Raw genomic sequence first — 23180 nt, forward strand, 5'->3', positions numbered from 1 at the left:
CTACAGAAGGAATGCCTGGGGACTTCCCCAATAGGGGAGCTCTCCCCTCAAGTTGTGCTTTTTCAGAGCCCACCCTTTGAAGAGGTTAATGAAGTCAGCCCAAGGAGATGTGTAGCATTGTTCCACAGGAAAACATTTAAAGGACACAAATTTAGCAAGTTCCATGGTACTTTTAAAACTGAGCTGCTACAACAAATTACTGGGCACTATCAATTCTTGAATAAGATTGTGCACATAGGGCGGGGCCGGGGGGTGGATAACACTGCACATTACAAGTATTGAATACTGAGTAGAAATGCAATGCCTTAAATACAACTATTTAAAATTGTGGGGGGAAATGTTGTCAAATCACTGATACCACCTGAAACCTTGTTAGAAATGCAGTTCTCTAGCCCTATCTGAGAAATAGTGAACAAGAATCTACATTTGAAGAAGACCCCAGAGATTTATAGACTTGGGAGATCTTAAGAATCACCAAAAGAACTTGTCAGCAACTCACTCTCTATGGATGAAAGAAAAATGCGTTGACTGACCTTATACCTGACTAAAAGACTAACTCAACAATGCTTCTTATTACACCACAAACAAAGCAACACACACAGGCATTAGGTGTCAACTAGTGTGCATCAAAAAGTAATGCAAAGCCAAATATGATGGCACATGTTGTAGCCCGCTAGGTTTCCTAGCGGCTGAGGCCAGCGGGACTGCATAAGAGGTTGATTGGACCACGGGCCTGGGTACTAGGTGTTTGGAAGGGTCTACACTTGACTGTAACTAGCAAGGGGGCAGTCTTTTGCTCCACCCCTTGACATTGTTATAAACAGACCTTTGGAATAAAGTTCTGGGCGGTGGGTAAGGATACAGGCCCATCCAAGGCTATCCTGTTTTTCTCTGTTTCTCTCCCCTCTTTATTTCTAACTAAGTCTCTAATTCCTGACTCCTCAAGAGTCCCTGGGGTAAATAAATGTGGGGGCTGGTCTGCCACAGGCACACACATTTCATCCCACACTGGGAAAACAGAGACAGATGGATCTCTGAGTTTGAGGTCAGCCTGGTCTACATAATGAGTGCCAGGACAAGGGCAATGTAGAGAGACTGTGTCTCCCAAAAGAGAAGAAAAAAAAAAAAGTAATGTAGGGTCTCCCATATTTGCTAGCATAGAATAAATGCCTAAAACTATGGTTTGCCTTTCCTTTAAATATTTTCACAAAGAAAAAATTATTCCCACTACCTATTTGCTGAGTAGCACAATTGATAGCATACGTACTTTTAAGTCATTCCTAGTTTCCTAGTTTCCCAGGGGAACTTTGCAAAGCAATTAATTATGTACTAGTCTTGAACATCTATTTCATTAGCCAATTTTCTGCCCACTTCCTTTGTCAGGTGAAAATGTGTCACCATAGTTCTTAAGAGAAAACACAGTTAATGTGTTTTGGATAGTAAATTGCCTTAAAAGGATAATTAATATTTCAACTGCAAAATAGCACATCTATTAAAATAACAAATTTTTAAAAATAGATTAGAAGGATGAAGAAGCTAAACTCAAAATTTGGACAAAGTCAACAAGACTCATTGTACAAACTCACTGGTATCTTTATGTTAAATCTTCAATTAAAAAGATTTATCCTAATATTTTATTCTCTAATTATTAGAAGAACCTGAAACACTATAAATGATTTTTAAGACTAAAGTCACAGAGAAATTAAACACCTGACTAAATAAAAGAGAAGAGGAAAATGACACCTAAATTGGAATGAATACTGGGACAAAAGCTGCTATACAGAAGCTGACCCTCTCTAGACTGACAATAAGAAGAACAAGTGGTCTATACATCAAGAAACAATGTTGTGCACAAACAGTGATGATGAGCAATTCGTAGCCACAGAGCAGAGTGCTTATAAAAACTATGGCAAATCTTCTGATGGAAAATAAAACTGGAGAGACATTTCAATATTTTTTGCTGCTTCCTACATAACTTGGCTTCAAGAGAAATCTCTGACTATAGACTGACGATCCTGTGACCGTCCTCGAGGTCTTGTACTCTTGTTTGTTTTATCCTACTTTCGGCCTCCAGCTTTCATTCCTCTGCTTCTGTTCCTTAGACCTCTGTCTCCTATTACACAATTCACTTTCCAGAATTAACCTTCCTGCTGTGGATGATTGATTGATAAATAAAACATTGATTGGCCAGTAGACAGGCAGGAAGTATAGGCGGGACTAGCAGAGAGGAGAATTGAGAGAACAGGAAGGCAGAGAGGAGGAGACGCCAGGCTGCCATCCAGGAAGCATCATGTAAAGGCAGCAGGTAAAGCCAAGGAACATGTGGCGACACACAGATTAACAGAAATGGTCTTAGTATAAGAGTAAGAGCTAGACAATGGTAGCCCTGAGCTAATGGCCGAGCAGTTTAAATAATATAAGCGTCTGTATGTTTATTTTATAAGTGGGCTACGGGACTGCCAGGGCTTGGTGGGACCCAGAGAGAAAAACTCCAGCTACACCTGCCCATCTATCCACTACAGATATTTCTATGCCCATCTCCTCAGCCATTCTATTAACCCACTAGGTAGCACAAAGCAAGAGAAGACATTTCAGAGAAGAACATTGGATAATTGTTAATAGTCAAGAAAGACTAAAGCTGGAAGGAAGGAACTGAAGGGGAATTTTTCAAGGACTCTCACTTTTGTGCTTAAAATGCTGAAGTAAAGAGGAGAGTAGAGGAGTCTGAAACAGAGACAGAGTCAAAAAGAAACTATAAATTAAACTCAGTTATCTGGCATTATCATGTTATCATAAAAAGCAAAACTTTCCAAAGGCAAAAACACAGGAGAAAGCATCATAAAAAACATTTAGGTGATGGAGAGAGGGATCAGTAGTTAATAGTGTTTACTGATCTTGCAAAGGATCAGAGTATGGTTTGCAACACCCATGTTTAGCAGTTCAAAACCATCTGTATCTCCTGCTCCAGGACGATTTGATGCCTGTGTATTGATTAAATACCTACACTCAAGTACACATATCCACACACATAATTTAAAATAATACATATAGGTATTTTAAAGTTAAAAACCAATATTCAGTCAACAGGATACCTAAAACAGCTGGTCCTATACAAACATCAGGAAGTAGCTTATTAAATGGTTGTCCCAAATAAACAAATGTCAAGTAGGCAGAGGAAGACAGAAGAGGACATCAAATCTAACATTAAGCTGCATACAAACTAGATTCTTAGTAAGTTCATATTAATTACTCATTTTAGTATTAGTACTGTGAATTCTTTATAGAGTATACATAGAATAATCAAGACCATCAAAAATCTCTATCATCTATAGCAATGGCTCTCAACCTATGTGTTGTGACCCATTTGAGATGGAAAGATTCTTTCACAAGGATTGCATATCAGATATCCTGCATATCATATATTAACATTATGATTCATAACAGTAGCAAAATTACAGTTATGGAGTGGCAAAGAAAATGATTTTATGCTTGGGAGGTCATCACAACATAGGGAACTGTGTTAAAGAGTCACAGCATTAGGAAGGTTGCAAACACTGCTCTAGGGCAAGGTCTTCAAGTATCAGAATATACAAGTATTAAGACAAGCCTAAGCTAACTGCTCATCTTACACCTGATAGACCAGCACTCTACATACGTGCTTGTGTACATACTCACGCTCACTCTCACTCTCCATTTTCCACCCTTGCTGAACATGCATTCAGGATCACTGACCTCTGTACCAGACCTAGTTGTCATGAGAATAAACTCAAAATACATATTAAAGTAATGAACACAGTTTCCAACATAGAAATTGTTTTAAAAAAATAGATAGATAGATAGAGAGAGAGAGAGAGAGAGAGAGAGAGAGAGAGAGAGATAGAGAGAGAGATAAAGTGGTATTTTCTATGAATCATTACTTACCTGACAATCAAGATCCTTACAACCATAGCTTCACCTTACCTCTCACACATTTGAATAGTAACGGTGGCCTTACACAAACCCTTGTTCCATTGAAACAGCTCCAACTGGGGAGGGAGACTTCTTAAGAGTTGGGGAGGGAGGTAAATAAAGAAGGAAGGAAGAGGCTAAAGGGGAAGAGCATAGTACAAGTGATCTGCTCAAGGAAATAGGAAATGGGGTGCTCTAGGGAAAGGGGAGGGAAATATGGAAGGCTGGGTAAGTGTAAAATAATAAAAAGCCATAAGGAATATTATTTTTTAACTACTATTATTAACATATTATTAACTATTTATGTAAAACAACATATAAGATACAAAATTCTGTCCATAAATACACATACATAGTTTAAAGAACTTTTCTTATCTGGACTAACAGTGTTCCCTCCAAGAGCCAAAGAGCATCTAAAAATCCCCAATGACAGACATGAGAATCCCTCTTTTGAGTTGTTATCTAGGGCTGTCAAAGAGACTCCCAAAGTATAGAGCTTATTGCTATTGCCCTTGCTTGCACCCAGAGGTGGCTGAAGACATCATGTTCTACAGCAGACACAGGGCACAGAGGACCCTGAGATGGAACTGACCTGAATGTGCCTTCCTGAGGACTAGCTTTCATGGTAACAGAAGGTGCCACACAAGCTTCCAAACAGGGAAAGCAACCAACAGGCCCACCAAGCTCTGATGCATATGAACCACAATATGACTGCAAGGCACCAAACTCTACAGGTGCAGTAGTGGCGCACATACCTTGGCAGCAACTAACAGCTCTCTAAATGGACTGAAGATCTTTCAACAAGAGGGAAACCATGCCTGGTATTAGAAACTGAGTCAACTATTCAGTGCCAGTGAAGCCTGGATCTTGAAGGAGAACTGACAATCCCTAACAATCTAAATATGTTTCCTTGTAGTTGCAGATGAGTGTAGTCTTCACCGCTCATCAAGGAAATTTCTCTTTGCAACAGAGACCATAAAAAAAAACAAAAAACAAAAAAAAAAACAACAAAAAAACAAAAAAAAAAACCCACAACCAATCAAAATGAAAGTTGTGGAGCCTAGTCCCAATGGATACACCTACAAAATATTCCTAACTTAAGGATCTGGGAATATTATGGAAGAGGAGGCTTAAGAATTGTAAGAGCCAGATGATCTGGGAAATTACTATGAGACTGTGACTCCTAGTAATGTCAGAAGCTACACCCATAAATCTCATCAGCACAACTGTCTAAACGAGAACTGAACAAATACAAAGCCAATAGAAATACAAAGAAGACAGGAAAAAGACCATAATTCATCAACCCTACACAAAGAACTACAGGAAACTAAGGAATGCTAAGATTGGAAAAAATAGTCCTTTCCAGGGAAGAGCACACCAATTTGTTATCCAGTACCAAATGTTTAACCCTGAAAATACACATATAAGTAACAATATGAGCAGGTTATATTTAGGAACATGTATGTACATACATATACACTTAATTTATATAATAACAATTAATAAAAATGAGGCCATAAATTTGAAAGAGAAAAAGGAGGGAGGGGTATAAGGGGAATTTTGGAAGGAGCAAAGGAAAGGGGGAAATGATGAAATAATAGTACAATCTCAAAAAAAAAATGCCATCTTCCATGCACCATTACTCCATTAACCTCACTCCATGTCTTTCTTCTCTCTGTTCAGTCCCAGTCTTCTAAGTTCCCCATCATCAATAGGTAGTCTAACTCTAATCCCACCTCCATGTATAGCATGTCTAAAAGGACCCAACTTCTCTTCCATGATACTGTCAAGCATATTTTAACCTAATCACTATTGTGGTGGTTTGAAAGAAAATGGCCCCCCAAAGGGAGTGGCACTATTAGAAGGTGTGGTCTTGTTGGAGTAAGTGTGTCATAATAGACTTGAGCTTTGAAGTCTCATATATGCTCAAACCACGTCCAGTGAGACAGACCACTTTCTGTTGCCTGTGAGTCTAGATGTAAGAACTCTGAGATCCTTTTCTAGCACCATGGCTGCCTGAATGCTGCCTTGCTTCTTGACATGATGATAAAGGACTAAACCTCTGAAACTGTAAGCCAGCCATCACAATTATATGCTTTCCTTTATAAGAGTTGTCATGGGCATGGTGTCTCTTTATAGCAAAAGAAACCCTAAGACAACTACTAATAAATAATCTGTGTGCATATCTGACTAAGACCATTCAGTCCTAGTTTTTAAAATACTGATAAAACATTTCTGAAATATACAGAAATGACTTTTGTAAGGGAAACAATTTCTGAATATAAAAGCTGTGTTCATTTTTGTATCTGTAGTGTAGAAAAAAGAATCTTGGACATTCATAACCTTTCTTGAGGAAAGAGCTACAAGAGGCTGGTATTATGTTATTTCCTGAGATATGTGTTCACTTATTTGTAGCCTTTAATTCAGGAGAATATATACTTAGAATATGCACACATTTTTGTAAGACTAAAAGCTAATAGAGGCATATTAGCCACTACAGTGATTCTAACCCCTGTTCTGTGTTCAAGAGCACTAAGGAACATTTGTTTTCCTTCCGTGGTTCTAAAGCTTCTTCGCCCTTTTAACAAGGTGACATTAGACTCAAAGAAAAGTACTAGCCAGAAACTGAAAATGGCAATATTTCATGGATAATACTGCCTTAATTTAAAGGAATGTTAGGAGGACTGCCTAACTTACATGAACAAAGTACTTTGGAAGTGTAGGTAGTTTACAAATTCTAAAAGATGATAACAATGGTGAGCTATCTATATGTTAACATTTATAAAATGTAATTGAAAGATAATAAGCACTTAAATATCACTTTAGATTTGCTAATCAGTTTCCAGAGGCTAATTAAGTCACAAGGCATGCACCCAAATATATGTAAATATTGTCATTTAGAAGTCAAGTCACCTCCCCTGGTGGTGGTGGCACACCCCTCTAATCCCAGCACTTAGGAGGAAGAGGCAGGTGGATCTCTGTGAGTTCGAGGCCAGCCTGGTCTACAGATGGAATTCCAGAACAGGTTCCAAAACTATACAGAGAAAGAATGTCTCAAAAAAACAAAAACAAAAATCAAGTCACCAAGTTAGGTCTTTGTGAAAAGAACTAAAGGTAATCCAGTTATCTTTGATATTTCAAAATTCAAAGAAGAACCGGGCAGTGGTGGTGCACGCCTTTAATCCCAGTACTTGGGAGGCAGAGGCAGGTGGATCTCTGTGAGTTTGAGGCCAGCCTGGGCTACAGAGTGAGTTCCAGGAAAGGTGCAAAGGTACACAGAGAAACCCTGTCTTGAAAAACCAAAAAAAAAAAAAAAATCAAAGAAGTGGAATTTACTAAAATATACAAAATAAGAGCAACACAAATTCTGATATCAGCTCTCTCCGTAAAACTGGCTTAATAAAATATTATCAAGAAGAATTTGAAAAGGTAATGTTATTAAACTAAAGATTTTCCCTTCCCCGTGTACTTATACTCTAGTCTACACTAGAAATCTAGCCTTAAATAAATAAAAAAATAAAGAAAGAATGAACATGATAAAAGAAGACCATTTACTGTACATATAAAGGCGCTAGAATCCCAGACTGAGAGCAGAGATACAACTCAGGAGCACATTACCTGCCTGACTTGTGCATTGGTTCAATCTTTAACACTACAAAGAAAGAAAGCAAAGATCCTAGACTGAAAGGTATTTGACATACCAGAAAAAAAGTCTATGGCCATCCCATCCGCAACATGTCCAGTCTCCTCTGTTTTCACAAACTAAGCAGTGTTGGGCCTCTTTAGTACATGGATGACAGAATTACTACACCAAGAGAAGCCTGGTTTAATGATAACTGACTGTGGTAGGTTGAATGTAATTGGCCCAAATAATCTCATAAGGAGTAGCACTATTAGGAAGTGTGGCTTTGTAAGAATGGGTATGGCCTTGATGGAGGAAGTGTGTCACTGGAGGGTTGGGCTTTGAGGTTTCCTATGCTTGGGATACCACCCAATGTCTCAGTCAACTTCCTGCAGCCTCAAGATATAGTACTCTCAGCCACTACTCCAGAATCAGTCTGCCTGCATGCCACCATGCTCCCCATCATGATGATAATAGATGGAGCCTTTGAAATTGTAAGCAAGGCACCCCAATTAAATGTTTTCTTTATTAATTATAGTGGTCATGGTGTCTCCTCAGTGTAATAGCAACCCTAACAAAGACAGAAGTTGGTACCAGGGATTGGGGTATTGCTTTTATAGGCCTGACCTTGTTTTTGTTTGGAAGAATTGGACTTTGGTACTTTGGGTTATGAAAGCAATGGAATGCTTTAAGCACTGCTTAATGGGTCATACTAGTAGGAGCATGGAAGACAGAGGTGCTAAGTGTTATATGAACTGTTGGGGGCTACCTCAAGAGATTTTAGAGAAGAATTTTAGTATGTTGCCTAGAGTTCATTCTTGTGATATTTTGGTAAATAAAGTAACTGCCTTTTGCCCCTATTCAAAGAGTCTGCATGAGGCTAAAGTGAAGAGTTTTGGATCAATTCCCTTGGCAAAAGAAATCTCAAAATAGCCTAGTATAGAGCTGGAGAGACGGTTCAGTGGTTGAGAGAGCTGACTGTTCTTCCTGAGGACCCAGGTTCAATTCCAGGCACCCACATGGCAGCTCACAACTATCTGTTACTCTAGTTCTAAGGGACGTGACACCCATGGCAAAATACCAATACGTATAAAATAAAAATAATTTAAAAAAAAAAAAGCCTACTATAGATTCTGTTGTGTGGTTACTAGCATTCACATTTATAAAGGTTTATAATGAAAAGGAGCAAGCTGAGCAGGGTAAATTACAAAATGTAAATTTTAAGGAGAAAAAAAGAGCACCAGGAAGTGGAATGGAGTTAAATCCTGAGAAGATAAGTGGATTAAGAAATATAATAAAGGGAGTGGTGATCTCAGGGCAAGATCCCACCCAGCTAAGTTTCTACTTGTGAAAAAGAACTAAAGAAAAGCTTAGAGCCAGGTGTGCTGGGGCATACCTTTAATCCCAGCACTGGGAAAGCAGAGACTGGGGAATCTCTGAGTCTGAGACCAGCCTGGTCTAGAGATCCAGTTTCAGAACAGCCAAGCTTACGAAGTAAAAGACAGAAAGCCAATGAAGATGTAATTGAACAAGGGAACCATGTTCCAGCCCCAGTAAGCAACAAGACTTGGCAGTTTCAGGCACACGGTTCGGGCTTTAGAGTTAATGATAGAAGAAACGGGTTGTGGAATTTGCTTCCACACCTAAAGAAAGCTGCTGAGGCCAGGCACCTGTCAGGAGTGTCCCTGAATGGAGGTCTAGTAGAGAAATCACTGTGGGAAGCTGTGACGTTGAAGCCTGGATTGCCTAGGAAAACCCAAGATGTTAGAGCTGCCAGAGTTGTGGGACACCTGCCGAAGAGCACTGCTAGCAGGGAGTAGAACCAGCCTGAGAGAGAAGGGTGTTACAAACAACAAAGCTGAATGAAGTTGGAGATCTAAAGAGCGTTTTGACATCAGACATGGAGATGCAAAGTTTGGAGTTTGCCTAGCTGATTTTCAGTCTTGATTTTCCCATGCTCCCTTCCCTGCATTTTGGAATGGTAATGTATAACCTGAAGCATGTGATCTGCTTTTTTTATTTTTAATTTTACAGGTGATTATAGTTAAGAGATTGCATGAATCTCAGAAAAGACTCTGAACTTCATTCAGACTTTTAAACATTGTTGAGACTGTGATAGACTATAGGGACTGTTGAAGTTGGACTAAATGCATTTTGCATTACGATACTGTTACAAGCTTATGGGGGCCAGGGAATAGAATGTGGTAGTTTGAATATAATTGGCCCCCATAATCTCACAGAGAATGGTACTATTAGGAGATGTGGCCTTGCTGGAGGAAGTCACTGGGGGAGGGCAGGTACTTTGAGGTTTCCTATGCACAGGATAACACCCAGTGTCTCAGTAGACTTCCTGTTACCTGCAAGATATAGGACTCTCAGTTACTACTCCAGCACCATGTTTGCCTGCATGCTACCATGCTCCCCATCATGATGATAATAGATTGAACCTCCGAAATTCTAAGCAAGCCACCCCAATTAAATTTTTCTTTATAAGAGTTGTGGTGGTCCTGGTCTCTCTTCACAGCCATAGTAACCCTAATGATGACACTGACCCTAGGTCTACATAACCTTACCATATACTATAAAAGTAGAAATGGCACCCAAGCTAACATGTAAGTATGAACATATACAAAAACAATGTCATTTCTTAAGGAGATAGCTTGAGCCATGAGAGATAAAAGCTTTAAATAATTAGTTAACTAATGGATTGAGACAAAGTCTCACGATTTGCCCATACTCTCAGGGCCAAGTGATCCTCTTGCCTCAGCCTATTGAGTACTATGAATAGGTATATACTACACAGCCATCTTGATACATGTGAAATAGAACTTGATCTGAAGTTGTAGCTAACCATGGCCCTTGCCATCATCTGGTCTCTCTAGCAGAAGAACCAGGATTCAAGGTGTTAGACCTCCAGCCTAAAGGCCTGCATGCTAGCCTCCACATATTAGTTATACATGAGTAAGATACCATAATGAATCAAACTAGCAAAACCATAAAGGTGCATACATGTTTTGTTAAAAAAAAAAATCAGCCAGTTGTGGTAGGACATATCTATAATTCCAACACTTGGAAAGCTGAAGCAGGAAGGTTGCTGTGAGTTCAAGACATAATAGTGAGACTCTGTCTCAAAAAAGAAAACACACACACACACAGCATGGTGGTACATGGGTACATGCCTTTAATCACAGTACTCAGGAGGCAAAGGCAGATGAATCTCTGTAATTTGATACCATTGAGAAGTAGGTAGAAGTTACAGACCAGGCAACGATAAGCAATAAGACAATGTCTAAAATTGAGCATAATTTTAAAAAATATGTATGTGTGTGTGTGTGCATGAAAAGAAGAAAAAGAAAACCACACAGACAATGCAGCATTATCGTCAACTATCTAAATGAACCTCAAGAGCTAATTTTCAATCTCTGCCTTAACACTTAATGACTGGTAAATCATTTAAAACTACTTAAAGGATTTATGTCAGCTATGAATAATAAAAATGGCATTATTGATGTGCAGATTATATAAGGTATGTGATGTATTAACCACAATGGTGTGTTAATGTTCATTAAATTGATTAGCTATAATTTTATAAATTATATTATTAGTCAAGACAAATTCAGAGAATAGCAAATGACACCAACAAGTACAAATATTCAGAGGAAATGAGAAAACCATTAACACTACAAAAAAGATAAACAACACATAGAACAAACTTAAACACTACAGGAAAGAAGAGGACTTAAATATTGGTATGAAATTGCTGAGTAGCTACTATGAAATGACACAGAAGGCTCAGTGGGTGAAAGTACTTGCTATGAAAGTAAGAGGACATGAGTGTGGTAGCCAGCACCCACAAATAAGACAGGCATGGAGCCATGTCTCTTTAACTTCAGTGTAGGGTACACAAAAACAAGTAGAACCCAGGAGCCAGCCAGTCTAGCAGAAATGACAAGCTTCAGGTTCAGTGAGAAACTCCATCAACAAACAAGGTGGACAGAGATAAAGGAAGATGCCCAACATCAATCTCTAGCCTCCATACTTACATACATACAAACACAGACATCACACACACACACACACACACACACACACACACACACACACACACAGTCATTCTGCAAGGGATAGTAATTCAGCTAAGGAGAGTAAAACTTTACGTGAAAGAAAACAAAATTATTTATACAAAAGAAGAGGAAGAGGACAAGGAAGGAAAAGGAAGAGAGCAGGAAAAGGCTGGTCCTACAGGCTTGATTAAAAATAGCTAGATGAGTTCTAGGATAGTGCCAGATTGAATCAAGTCTTGAGACAGATAGAACCAGGACTGTTGAGAGGAAAGGTGAAAACCAAAACAGTATTTCATGTGTGGGGTTTACAGTGACTGGCAAATATATATAACACAGGGGAAAGAGTGAGCAATCCCAGTTGGTACGCACTGAAAGGGGATGACAAGCACAACGTCATGCTGAGTGCCTGTAATCCCAGCACTGAAAGACTCAAGTAGGGGAATTGTATCCTGGGCTATTCCTAGACCATCCTAAGCTGCATAGTGAGATCTTGTCTTAAAAATAAACGGGGAAAAATGTAAAGGATGGCAGCAAATCTGCAGGCTTACAGTACCAATATAATAGAGCCAAATTACTGCTCTTGCACTGAAAGAGGATAATGACCTTGAAAGTCACTGTGCTGTGCTAGCTTTTCCAGTGTGCCACAGACAGCCTGGCTAGAGAATAGGTGGCATGCTACAGGGAAGTTAATGTCATCTGAGGAATCAAGACCCACAGAAGGAAGGCAGTTCAGTGAGAAGAAAGGGATTAGGTTGGCTAGATGATAGGAGAGTGAGGCAGAGCTGGGGGCAAGTTGAGTTCCACATTTATACTATAAATTGCTCTTGGCAACATCTTCTAGCTTGACCTCTTAGAAGTTTTCCTAGCAGGTTAGAAACCAAGTTGTAAAGTCTCAAGAATAATTAATTAAAACCATCCATTCTTCTCCAAATATTCCTGTTCAACAGTAGTAAAGAGAATTGACTTTGAAATTATTATCAAAATTCTAAGCCTGGCTCAGATCCTTACCAATCATCTGTGCTTGAATACAATGTCACCAATGGAACAAAAGGATATACAGCAAGTTCCCAGGAAGGTTGGGAAAGCTGAAAGAAATAATACATGCAACTTGAACCAGGTCACATTCACTACCATAAGCCTGGATGATGTTTTCTGAAATAACACTACCATTTCTTTAATCCCGTCTAGTGTTGAATTCCATGTCCTCCAGCCACAGATTGTTAAACACAGATTGCAGAGTCCCAGCCTCCATAAGTTTCTCTGCCAGTAGTCTAGGATAGAATGTGAACATTTGCATTTCTAACTAGTTTCCAAGTTATGCAGATGCTGCTGGTCTGGGAACTAACACTTTGAAAACCACCTGTCTGTCAAAGTCATTCCTGATGGAATCCTGAAATTTTTTTCATAGTAAGACAAAAGGATAAATCTCTCCCATAATCATTAAAAGGTAACAAAAAATTAGGGGGAAAGCATCATATTTTCATGGTAGAAAAGAAGGGAGGCAGGGAGTGGAGAGCAAAACAATCCTTAAAGAAAAAGTTTTACTTGCCCCCACTCTTTCCCACACAGTACAGTATTAGTATAAATTTCTTCTTAAGAATCCCAAATGATTCATTGTCAGATTAAGTCCCCACGGGAATGCAGACAGAATGAACAGGTGGCCTTTCCTAAAGTGTGTGTGTGTGTGTGTGTGTGTGTGTGTGTGTGTGTGTGTGTGTGTGTGTGTGTCTATTTCATATAGAGAGAGGTTGCCTGTTCTTTCTTATTTTAAAGTGAGCACTAAGCTGTTTGTAGAGTTTCAAAGGACCAACCTAGTCTCAGTAATTTCAGAGCTACTGTCCTGGGGTTCCAATACCCTGCTCCTTTTAATACTGTGCCATGTCTATGCTCTATCTACATCCCAGAAGCCATGGATGAAGGGAGATATATTAGGCAATAAAACCAAGAAAATAACAGAAAAGATCAAGATTTTCTCATGCTCTGCACTACATTCCTTTCTTCATCGATCTGACCCTGATAATGATCACAATGAACCACTTTACATACATAGTGAGATGGTGCTTACATATGGGCACTGGTTAAAATATTAAGGCAACTCCACGTAGTTAAAAGAGGGGTTTATTTTGTGGGGTAACTTACAAGTGAAGGGATAGGTAACAGGAAATGTGTAGCGCAGTCTAGCGGTGTTCTCTGGAGAACTCTGCTTGGTCTACCTCCAGTGTCCAGGGTCCAAGAACCAAGAGAGCCGGCCCATCCAGATCTCGGGTCCTCAGGGTCCTCTCTTGGCCCCACCTTCTAGGCGTGACAGTTACCAAAGCCTCAGTGGAGATTAGAACTTCCAGATCAAAGATGGAATGGCTAAACACTACATATGGGTGCTAGAAAATTATATGATTCTTTTATATTTAAAACACAAACTTTTCCTAATGTGAGTAATTTAAATAGCCCTATCACTGTTCAGGAAGTTTACGCTTGCCCATCTATAAGCAAAAGGGGTTTTCATCATCTTCAACAGGTACCAAGTAAGGAAAAAAAATGAATGAACCTCTGCTTAATCAGCAACAATGTAAACATAGAGATTGTTAGGATTCCAATTTAAACAGACACACAGGTTCATGTGTTTGGATTCCTGATGCCCAGCTGTTGACAATGTCTAGGGAGGTTGTGGAATTTGGGATGGGAGGACCAAATGGCATGAATGGAGATGTGAGTCACATGAGGCAGGCCTCTGAAAGTTATAGTCAGAGTAACTTGCAATCATGCTTTTTGCTTCCTGATCAACAACCAAGATGTGAATAAGCCCTATTGCAAGTTCCTATGGTCACAAAGTAGGCCTCCACCAGGTGTCATGTCTTCTCATCACAGTACACTGCACCTTCAGAAACTGGAGCCAGAACAGCCCTCCAGTCCCTCAGTTCACTTCTGCTAGGTCTTTTGTCACAGAGACAAGAAACAGTGAATAACACAACCACCATGGCAAAATTACTAATTGCCAAGGCTAGCCAGACAGCTTTAAACTGAGGCCTTAGAAATAGGTTACTAGAATTAAGTGACCCAATTCTAGCAATTTTAGTGTCACACACTAACAATTTGTTTTTCCGCTTCTCCCTGTCTCCACAGTGTATTTAGAAAGAACACTTTTAGTAGAGGATTTTTATGCTACATCATTTGTAACATTCACTTGAAGCTTGAAATTAAAATTTCCTTCTCTTACCAATTTAGTCCCTTCCCATTTGGCAAACATCCTTTTGATTCAGGCATCTCTAATGGAGCTGAAAATTAATATGACTTTTTGTTTAACTCTTTGACTATGCGAATGAACCATCAATGATGTTAGCCTGGTTCTGTACAGTTGGCCTCACATTTTAATAGCACCCGACCACTCAGAGAATCACAAGACCCTTTGCAAACCATACTCAGAAGACCTACACAGCACTCACCAGTAACTATGCCTCCTGTGAATGTATGTTCTGCATAATTAACATTTACTCCAAAGAACTGAAGAATAGAGTCTCCAAAGGTTCTAAAGAAAGACAGCACTAAAGAAGGTAAATACAGAGCTGAAAAAAATGGATTTATTTTAGTACAAGTGAGTTTTACTTATGGCAAGAATTAAAGAAAAATTTTTACAGTAAATGTAAGGAAATCAGAATTTTAAATGTCTTTTTCTAAAGAATAAAGGAAAATCTTGGATAGTTATTTTAGCCCAACTTACTACCAAATGTTCCACCACCTTGCCAAGTGTGTTGTCATAATCATAATGAAATCACGCTGACCCATGAACAACAGTTACACGGTGACAATTCAGGAACAGTCTCAAGTCCGGCTGCCAGACCGGGAACCTTCTTAGAAGAATTGAAGAGCAGCCTCGTATGAGAGAAAGCAGGAAGAACTGGTCTCCTAGAGCACATCACACTTTCAATTTTATGATTCTTGTGCTACATATTTTTAAGTCTACAAAGTTCATCTTTTTTTTTTTCAAGACAGGGTTTCTCTGTGTAGCTTTGCGCCTTTCCTAGAACTCTCTCTGTAGCACAGGGTGGCCTCGAACTCACAGAGATCTGCCTGCCTCTGCCGCCCGAGTGCTGGGATTGAGGGCCTGTGCCACCACCCGGCTTACAAGGCATTTTAAACTCAATTTTATCCTTTTTTGGGGATACTATAACAAAATACCATATACTGAGTAGCTCATAAACAACAGAAATTTATTCCATCACAGTTTTAGAAAAGCTGGAAATCCTAGATCAAACCACCAGCTAGTGGTTTTGTGAAGTGTTTTGTCTAGTATTTTGTGAAGGCCTGCTTCCTGGTTCACAGGCAGCCACGTTTTAGTTGTGACACCACATGGCAGAGGAAGATCTCTGAGGCCTGTGAAGGGGCACTGATTCCGTTCACAAATGGAATCTGCTATACTCTAACAGCTCATTCCTTCACAAAAGCTTCCACCTCTCAATGCCACCACCTTAAAAAACAGAACTGATCATATGGATTTAAGGGGAATAGAAATACAGTTTGTAGTAAATGTTCAACCAACCAATGACAGATAAATGTTGAGCAGCTACTACTCATTCACCAGTTAAGTATTTAGTAGGTGGATATCGCACATAACAACCTGTGTCAAACTCAGGTGGGGAAACAATTATATTCTCTTCTCTCAAATGGTCAATTGGTTTAATAACAGCTGGCCAGCATCCATTGACCCAGCAATGCTACAGTTTTACTTTAGTGGTTCTGAGATCTACTTAATCACAGCTGATTCTCTGGCTCCAGCTGCCAAGACACCACATACTCTTCCCACAAATGGCAGCAGTCTTTGCTCCCCTCTGAAACGCCACAAGCCAGGCCTCCGCCATCTGCACTGCTCTCAACATCCTTATCTTCCAAGCTCCTACAGAACAGCTCACTGAGTTCTCAACACTCAACAGCTTTCCTCACCCAAAGTTCCAAGTCCTTCCACAATCCCTGCCAAAACAACATGGTCAGGTCTGTCATAGAAATACCCCACTAACTTGGTACCAACTTGTCTGAGTCAGGGTTTCTATTGTTGTGATGAAACACCATGACCAAAAAGCAAGTTGGGGAGAAAAGGGTTTATTTGGCTCACACTTCTAGATCACTGTTCATCATGTAAGGAAGTTAGGAAAGGAACTCAAACAGGGCAGGAGCCTGAAAGCAGGAGATGATACAGAAGCCTTAGAGGGGTGCTGCCTTGCTCTTCAAGGCTTGTTCAGCCTGCTTTCTTCTAGAACCCAGGATCACTAGTCCAGGGATAGCACCACCCACAAGGGGCTGGACCCTTCCCCATCTGTCACTAATTAAGAAAATTGCCTACAGCCCGATCTTATTGAGGCATTATCTTAATTGTGGTTCCCTCCTCTCAAATGACTTTAGCCTATGTCAAGTTGATATAAAACCATCCAGCGTAAGCATTGAGAGATTAAAAGATGTAAAGTGATCATGGCCCTGGTGGAGGAGACAACCTTTAACCTGGTTAAACTTTCTTAAAGAAAAGGAAATACACATATGTCAAATGAGTACACTGCTAAAAGTAAAAGTTCATAGAATTCCTGAAAAGAAATGAATGGTTCAGATAAAAAGCAGAGGGTTGGCTCACAAGAGAAAAGATGCTTAGGAATGAGGGCAAAGGCAGTAGGAAAGATGTGCAGTACAAACAAAAGAAAAGACAGAGATGTATTTGGGAAACAAAGGCAGGAATGATTTGAAGACAGTTGTACTACACGGCAAGTACAGGTAGACCTGAGAGCTGATTACACAGCTGAGGAAACAATATTCTCCAACTAGATGAGCTTACTCAAAGAAACAGAGTACAAGCAGTAAAACTACAGTTGAGTTGGCATTATCAGTTTCCTTCTTTAATAGACACTGTTGCTCCTGGAGGCAGACTGGAATGTATGCCATCACCACATGCGAAGGAGCTCAGGAATGCACAATGACCATATTTCCACAGAGAATCTAAGGGCACACAGTCTGCTGGATAACCTTTTTCCTGAAATCAAAATGATGGGAAAAGGGAAGAAAATGAAAATATCAATGACCTCCCCTCCAAAGTTCTTTGGATCCCAAAGCCACTCATGGAAGCTGGCTGGCAGTTACCACAGATGAAAAAGACTTCAGCCTAATACATACCACCCAGTCTACCAAACTTTGGCACCTTCAGTAGGGACCTAATGATATGCTACATGGAGGGAGTCACTCCATAAAATCAGAGGAAAAGCTGCCAGATCAACCCAACAGCAGTAAACGTTCATGTTTTAAGCCCATATCTATGAGGAAAATCATCTAAATATGCCTGTGTGTCTAAAAATAAGATGTGAAATTTCTTTCTGAATACCAGGTAAAGAGATAACAGAGAATCTGAGAAAAGACAAGTGAAAGATGCTACAAGAACACTCAACCTATTTCACTATGACATATTCAGTTCTGTCAAAATCAAAAGTCAAACAAAATTCAACTTTATTTTCCCAGGAGGATATCCTACAGTCCAGTAGTTTTGCTCAGAAATGCACCCTGGCCGAGGCCAACCTGGTCTACAGAGTGAGATCCAGGACAGGCACCAAAACTACACAGAGAAACCCTGACTCGAAAAACAAAAACAAAAACAAACAAAAAAAAAAAAAAAACAGAAATGCACCCTGACTTTCCATTTCAATTCTGCATTTCTTAACTTCTTTCTGCTGTACATGCTTACCCTATTGTGAGAAGTAAATAATTGCTCCATTTCATAGCGGAATTTTTAAAGATTACTACAAAAAACTATTCAGTCCCTATTGTTCACAAGCAAGATGTATATCACCTGTTGTTTCCTGTCCCTCTTATCATCCTATCCATCAGGGCCAATGCTGATGATCATGTTCCTGACCAGAATAGAGCTGACCATAAACAAGTCTCTTTTTCATAATTGGCTATCTGCAGAAGTATGCGAGTGATTTCTGTAAGTGCATTATATTAAATATATCCCAACTAGTGAGGACTCTCTAATGAACAACATTACAGGGATGCTAGCCCACCAGCATCTCCCTGTCTCTGAAAAGGTTGATACATTTTAATACCAAATTCATTCTCAAATGTGCCACTTCCTCTGGAAAGACAGAAAAAATATGTCCCATCTGAAGTCCTCAGTTACTGTCGATGGTGTTTCTGGGACTCTCGCCCATTTGCCTATCTCCCAGGGACACACGTGCCCAGCGTTCAAAGCAGCCTCTAGATGCCACTTCCTGAGGACTGGAAGAAAGGGATGATCATCTCAGCTCAGTGATAACATGCTGTTTGGTGCATCATAGCCAAAAATAGCGCTGGCCTTTTTCATTGCCATCTCACGCTGCTAGCACATATCTAAGTGCTGTCGTTAATCTCCCCCCACCCCCCGGGCTGGCTACTTGGTGCTAAGCCTTCGTCATCTGCCGCACTTCATTCTGCTGCAGCCCTTATCTTCTCATGGAATCATAGCCAAAGCATGGGTTTTGTTGCTGTTCACTTCATATTTCAAAACCATACAAAACCTTCAAGTAGCTAATCTAGAAGGGTGTATTTCATTCTTTTGTGTGAACAATTCTTTGAAATTACCAGCAAATAATTATGAGAAGCCAAGAATGATATAAGAAAATAAAAGTTGTACTTTAAATGTCATAATATTTTCTACATAATCTTACTGACAAAAAAATGAAGATGGATTTGAACATATATAAAGAACAGTCACCTGTGGTGGTACTGTGTTCCCCAAAATATTGTGTACCCTAATAAATTTATCTGGGGTCAAAGAACAGACAGCCACTATATACAAAGGCTAGAAAATGGTGGCACTCACCTTTAATCCTAGCATTCCAGAGGCAGAAATCCATCTGGGATCTCTTTGAGTTCAAGGCCACAATGGAAACAGCCAGGCATGGTGACTCACGCCTTTAATCCCAGAAAGGGAGCCTTTAATCCCAGGGAGTGGTGGTAGAAAGAGAAAGATATATAAGGCATGAAGACCAGAAACTAGAAACATTTGGCTGGTTAAGCTTTTAGGTGTTGAGCAACACAGATCAGCTGAGAGCCATTGGGATGAGGACAAAGAAGCTTCCAGTCTGAGGAAACAAGATCAGCTGAGAAGTTGGCCAGGTGAGGTTAGGTGTGGCTTGTTCTGTTTCTCTGACCTTCCAGTGTTCACCCCAATACCTAGCTCAGGTTTGATTTTATTAATAAGACTCTAAGATTCATGCTACAGTCACCCTTCTTTAAACTTTGAATTGTATGTGTAGATTGAATGGCAAGTATTTATTTTGCCATCTTTCTACAACAAGCAAAAGGCATCTAAAGACAGAGGAGTGAGCAGACACTGTTAGGCAGTTTAAGAGGGACTTTGGAGGAATATATATTTTTAGAATCCTTTTAGTGGTGGCATTTTTAATGATTTTACACAGTCTTTATAATTCCTAATGAACCACAATTCCTAAGTTCTGGTAGAACAAGAGAGGACATCAAGAAACCTGTGATCTCACCAACAGGTCCTCAGAGGTAGGGAGGTCAGGCAGGGGAGCCCAGGTATTAAAGACAAACACCACCAGGGAAAGTATAATCAGTCCCCCAACCACAGTGCCTCTTACATACTCTGTCTTGTTAGCACTTCCAGGCTCACTCACGGATCTAGTATACGGATCTACCTCCTCCAAAAGGGGTCAGTCTAGATGCCCAAAGAAAACACCAGCTTCCAGAAGACACCACCCCTAACCTGAACAGCATTTGCATCCACGTTCTATATCAGTCCCTATGAAATAAGCATGCAGCAGAAAAGAGAGGACAATGTGGCATCATCACAAGAAGATCCAGCCTCAGACTGTACCTGTGTGACAACCACAGACAGCTCACTCTACAGACCACTTGGGATAATTAGTCCTCACTCAGCCCTTCCATTCTGACATGCCCATCTGAATAATCTCAGTTATTAACCCCATGTAGACAGACCTCTTGGTCTGGTATCCCAGCTTCCCATGTCCAATCAAGCTGCTTTGTAACAGTTCTATAGGTGTATCTGCCAATACCTCAACTTTAACAAAGATAGGCCACCATCTTTCTCAGCCTAATTTTCACTTAAATTTTCACCCTAACTTGGAGAGCTCCATGTCTAAGAGTCAAGTAAAAAGGTTTTAGAAAGCTGTTCATTTTTCAAAAAGTTCTCTAATCTCTATCTCCTTTCTTTTTACTGCCCAGCATTTTAGGCAACACATTAACCAAACGTGCCTTCCAATTGGTCTCTCTCCATCCACTTTCTTCTCCACCAATTTGGTCTGAACATTATTTCGAGATGACACTAATCAATGAACAAAATCTAGGATACAGGAAATTCTGAAGTCTAAATGATCAAGTTTGACTGATAAATATCAGGGGATGAAAAATAAAACAGAATGAAAGGAAAATGTACCGACTACATGTCTTTTTTTTTTTTTAAGGTTTATTCATTATGTATAGTGCTCTGCCTGCATGTATGCCTACAGGCCAGAAGAGGGCACCAGATCTCATTACAGGTAGTTGTGAGCCACCATGTGGTTGCCAGGAATCAAACTCAGGTCCTCTGGAAGAACAGCCAATGCTCCCAACCTCTGAGCCATCATCTTTCCAGCCCCTAGACTGAGAGTCTTAAAAAACTCAACAAACTACAACATTTCAACTTCATCTGAATCTGGAAAAGGAAAAGCATATAATTATCACATGTGAACAACTGAAAATGTAAATATCACTGAATATTTGATAAAGGAATTTTGGTTTTAGCTATAGTTCCTAACTTTTAGAGACAAATATTAAAATAGAGACAAAACAATATTATCTTTAAGACTGTTTCAAAATAGGAGAAAGAATATAGGTAGGAAGTAAATGAACAATCCTGGCCATAAACTGATAACTGTGAAGCTGGATAATGGGTGCATGGAAATCTATTTATTATACCATGTTGAACATGTTTGAAAATTTTCATATTGTAGAAAAATAGAGAAACAATAATAGCAGCTAGTGCTTAAAGAGCCAAATCCAAAAGCTGCCCAAAGATCTCCATAGAATCCAAAATTAGTCTGTCCTAACTTTTCTGTTTGGTTGGTTGGTTAGTAGTAACGGTGGTAATACTTACTGTCTTGCAGGACAAACTAACAACAGCAACCTTCCATGTCCCCAGGTTCCACGGTCTCTTCACATTTATATTCACCTCCATGTTAAATGTGCCAATTTCCATCTCAGCAATCAAGTCAACTACTTTAACCCACTGACTTCATCCTTCTATGGTCCTCCCCTGCCCTTCTATGGTCCTCTCCCCTCCCCTTCCATAGTCTTCTCCTGCCCCTTCTATGGTCCTCCCCTGCCCTTCTATGGTCCTCTCCCCTGCCCTTCTATGGTCCTCCCCTGCCCTTCTATGGTCCTCTCCCCTGCCCTTCTATGGTCCTCTCCCCTGCCCTTCTATGGTCCTCCCCTGCCCTTCTATGGTCTTCCCCTGCCCTTCTATGGTCTTCCCCTACCCCTTCTATGGTCCTCCCCTACCCCTTCTATGGTGCTCTCCTGTACTTGTCTTCATACTGAACATTTTTCCATGATGTCACAAAATGTTCTCAATTATTCTTGATTTTAACTACCTTGCAAATCAAAATTATTTTCATAAGAAACACTAGAAGAAATATCTTTACCCAATCACCTGAAAAGGAAGGTGGGGATACCCACTGATATACACATAAATGCAAAAAAACACATGAAAGTAGTGAGTGGGAATAAAGAGAGAAAAGCAACTTGGAAAGTCCCCTTTTTAAAAAAGAGACAATAACTATTAACATTGGGGTGCTATTTTCCAGTCAAAACTTATCTTGAATGAAAGAACTTATTGATTAACATTGTCAACCATCCAGGTCAGAAACACAAAGTACCTATGTTTGCTGTCTTTGAGCCGCTACTTTAAAATTGACCAAAATCTTCAAATGGACATCAGTTCTAACACAATAGTCTAATTTTCCTGAGCACTATTAAGTACAGATATTGACGCTCTGTCCCATCCTCAAGGACGTTCTTCATCCTATCATCATTTGCTATCTAAGTACAGGGCACTGCCACTTTCACAAATGTGCAACACTGACACATCTTTCAAAATTAATCCAAATTCAATTTTGAAATTTTTATTGTCAGTATTGCTGTTCATAAGCATACTCTAGCTATTCTCTCTGGGCAGGACAGAACTGTTAAAGAGCTGCGATAAGTCACACACGTCATACAGGACAACCTCACGAGATCAGGTCTATTCATGTTCCCTTCTGAAAGGTGTCATGAGGCTCCTGAAGATCAAGATCAGGAGGTCTTTAGGAGATCTGGTTCCTCCATGAGTTGCCAGTCAATGTGATTTAAGAGTTAAACAACTGGTGGAGACGGGAGCCCTTGGTGGTGTAGCTACCCATGAGTTTTCTGTACTCCTGTAAATTACAATAAATTCACTGGCTCACCAAGATGGAGTTGAATGGAACCCTTCCTTTGGGCCATAAATGGCCACTCTACACAGGGCAAATGCACACTTCTAAACA

General features: G+C 39.9%; 1 protein-coding gene and 1 long non-coding RNA gene across 4 annotated transcripts in view; one reads left to right on the forward strand and one right to left on the reverse strand.

Moving 5' to 3' along the window:
• Exoc4 (exocyst complex component 4) overlaps positions 1-23180 on the reverse strand; it is an 810377-nt gene that overhangs the window by 624370 nt on the left and 162827 nt on the right. The gene's annotated exons all lie outside the window — the stretch shown is intronic.
• On the forward strand, positions 5894-21932 carry LOC143272316 (uncharacterized). Its single transcript, XR_013049782.1, has 3 exons — positions 5894-6018; positions 18487-18586; positions 20258-21932. It is a non-coding gene; the product is annotated as an uncharacterized LOC143272316 (long non-coding RNA).

This window comes from Peromyscus maniculatus, chromosome 3, assembly GCF_049852395.1.
Source record: "Peromyscus maniculatus bairdii isolate BWxNUB_F1_BW_parent chromosome 3, HU_Pman_BW_mat_3.1, whole genome shotgun sequence".
Taxonomy (NCBI): domain Eukaryota; kingdom Metazoa; phylum Chordata; class Mammalia; order Rodentia; family Cricetidae; genus Peromyscus; species Peromyscus maniculatus.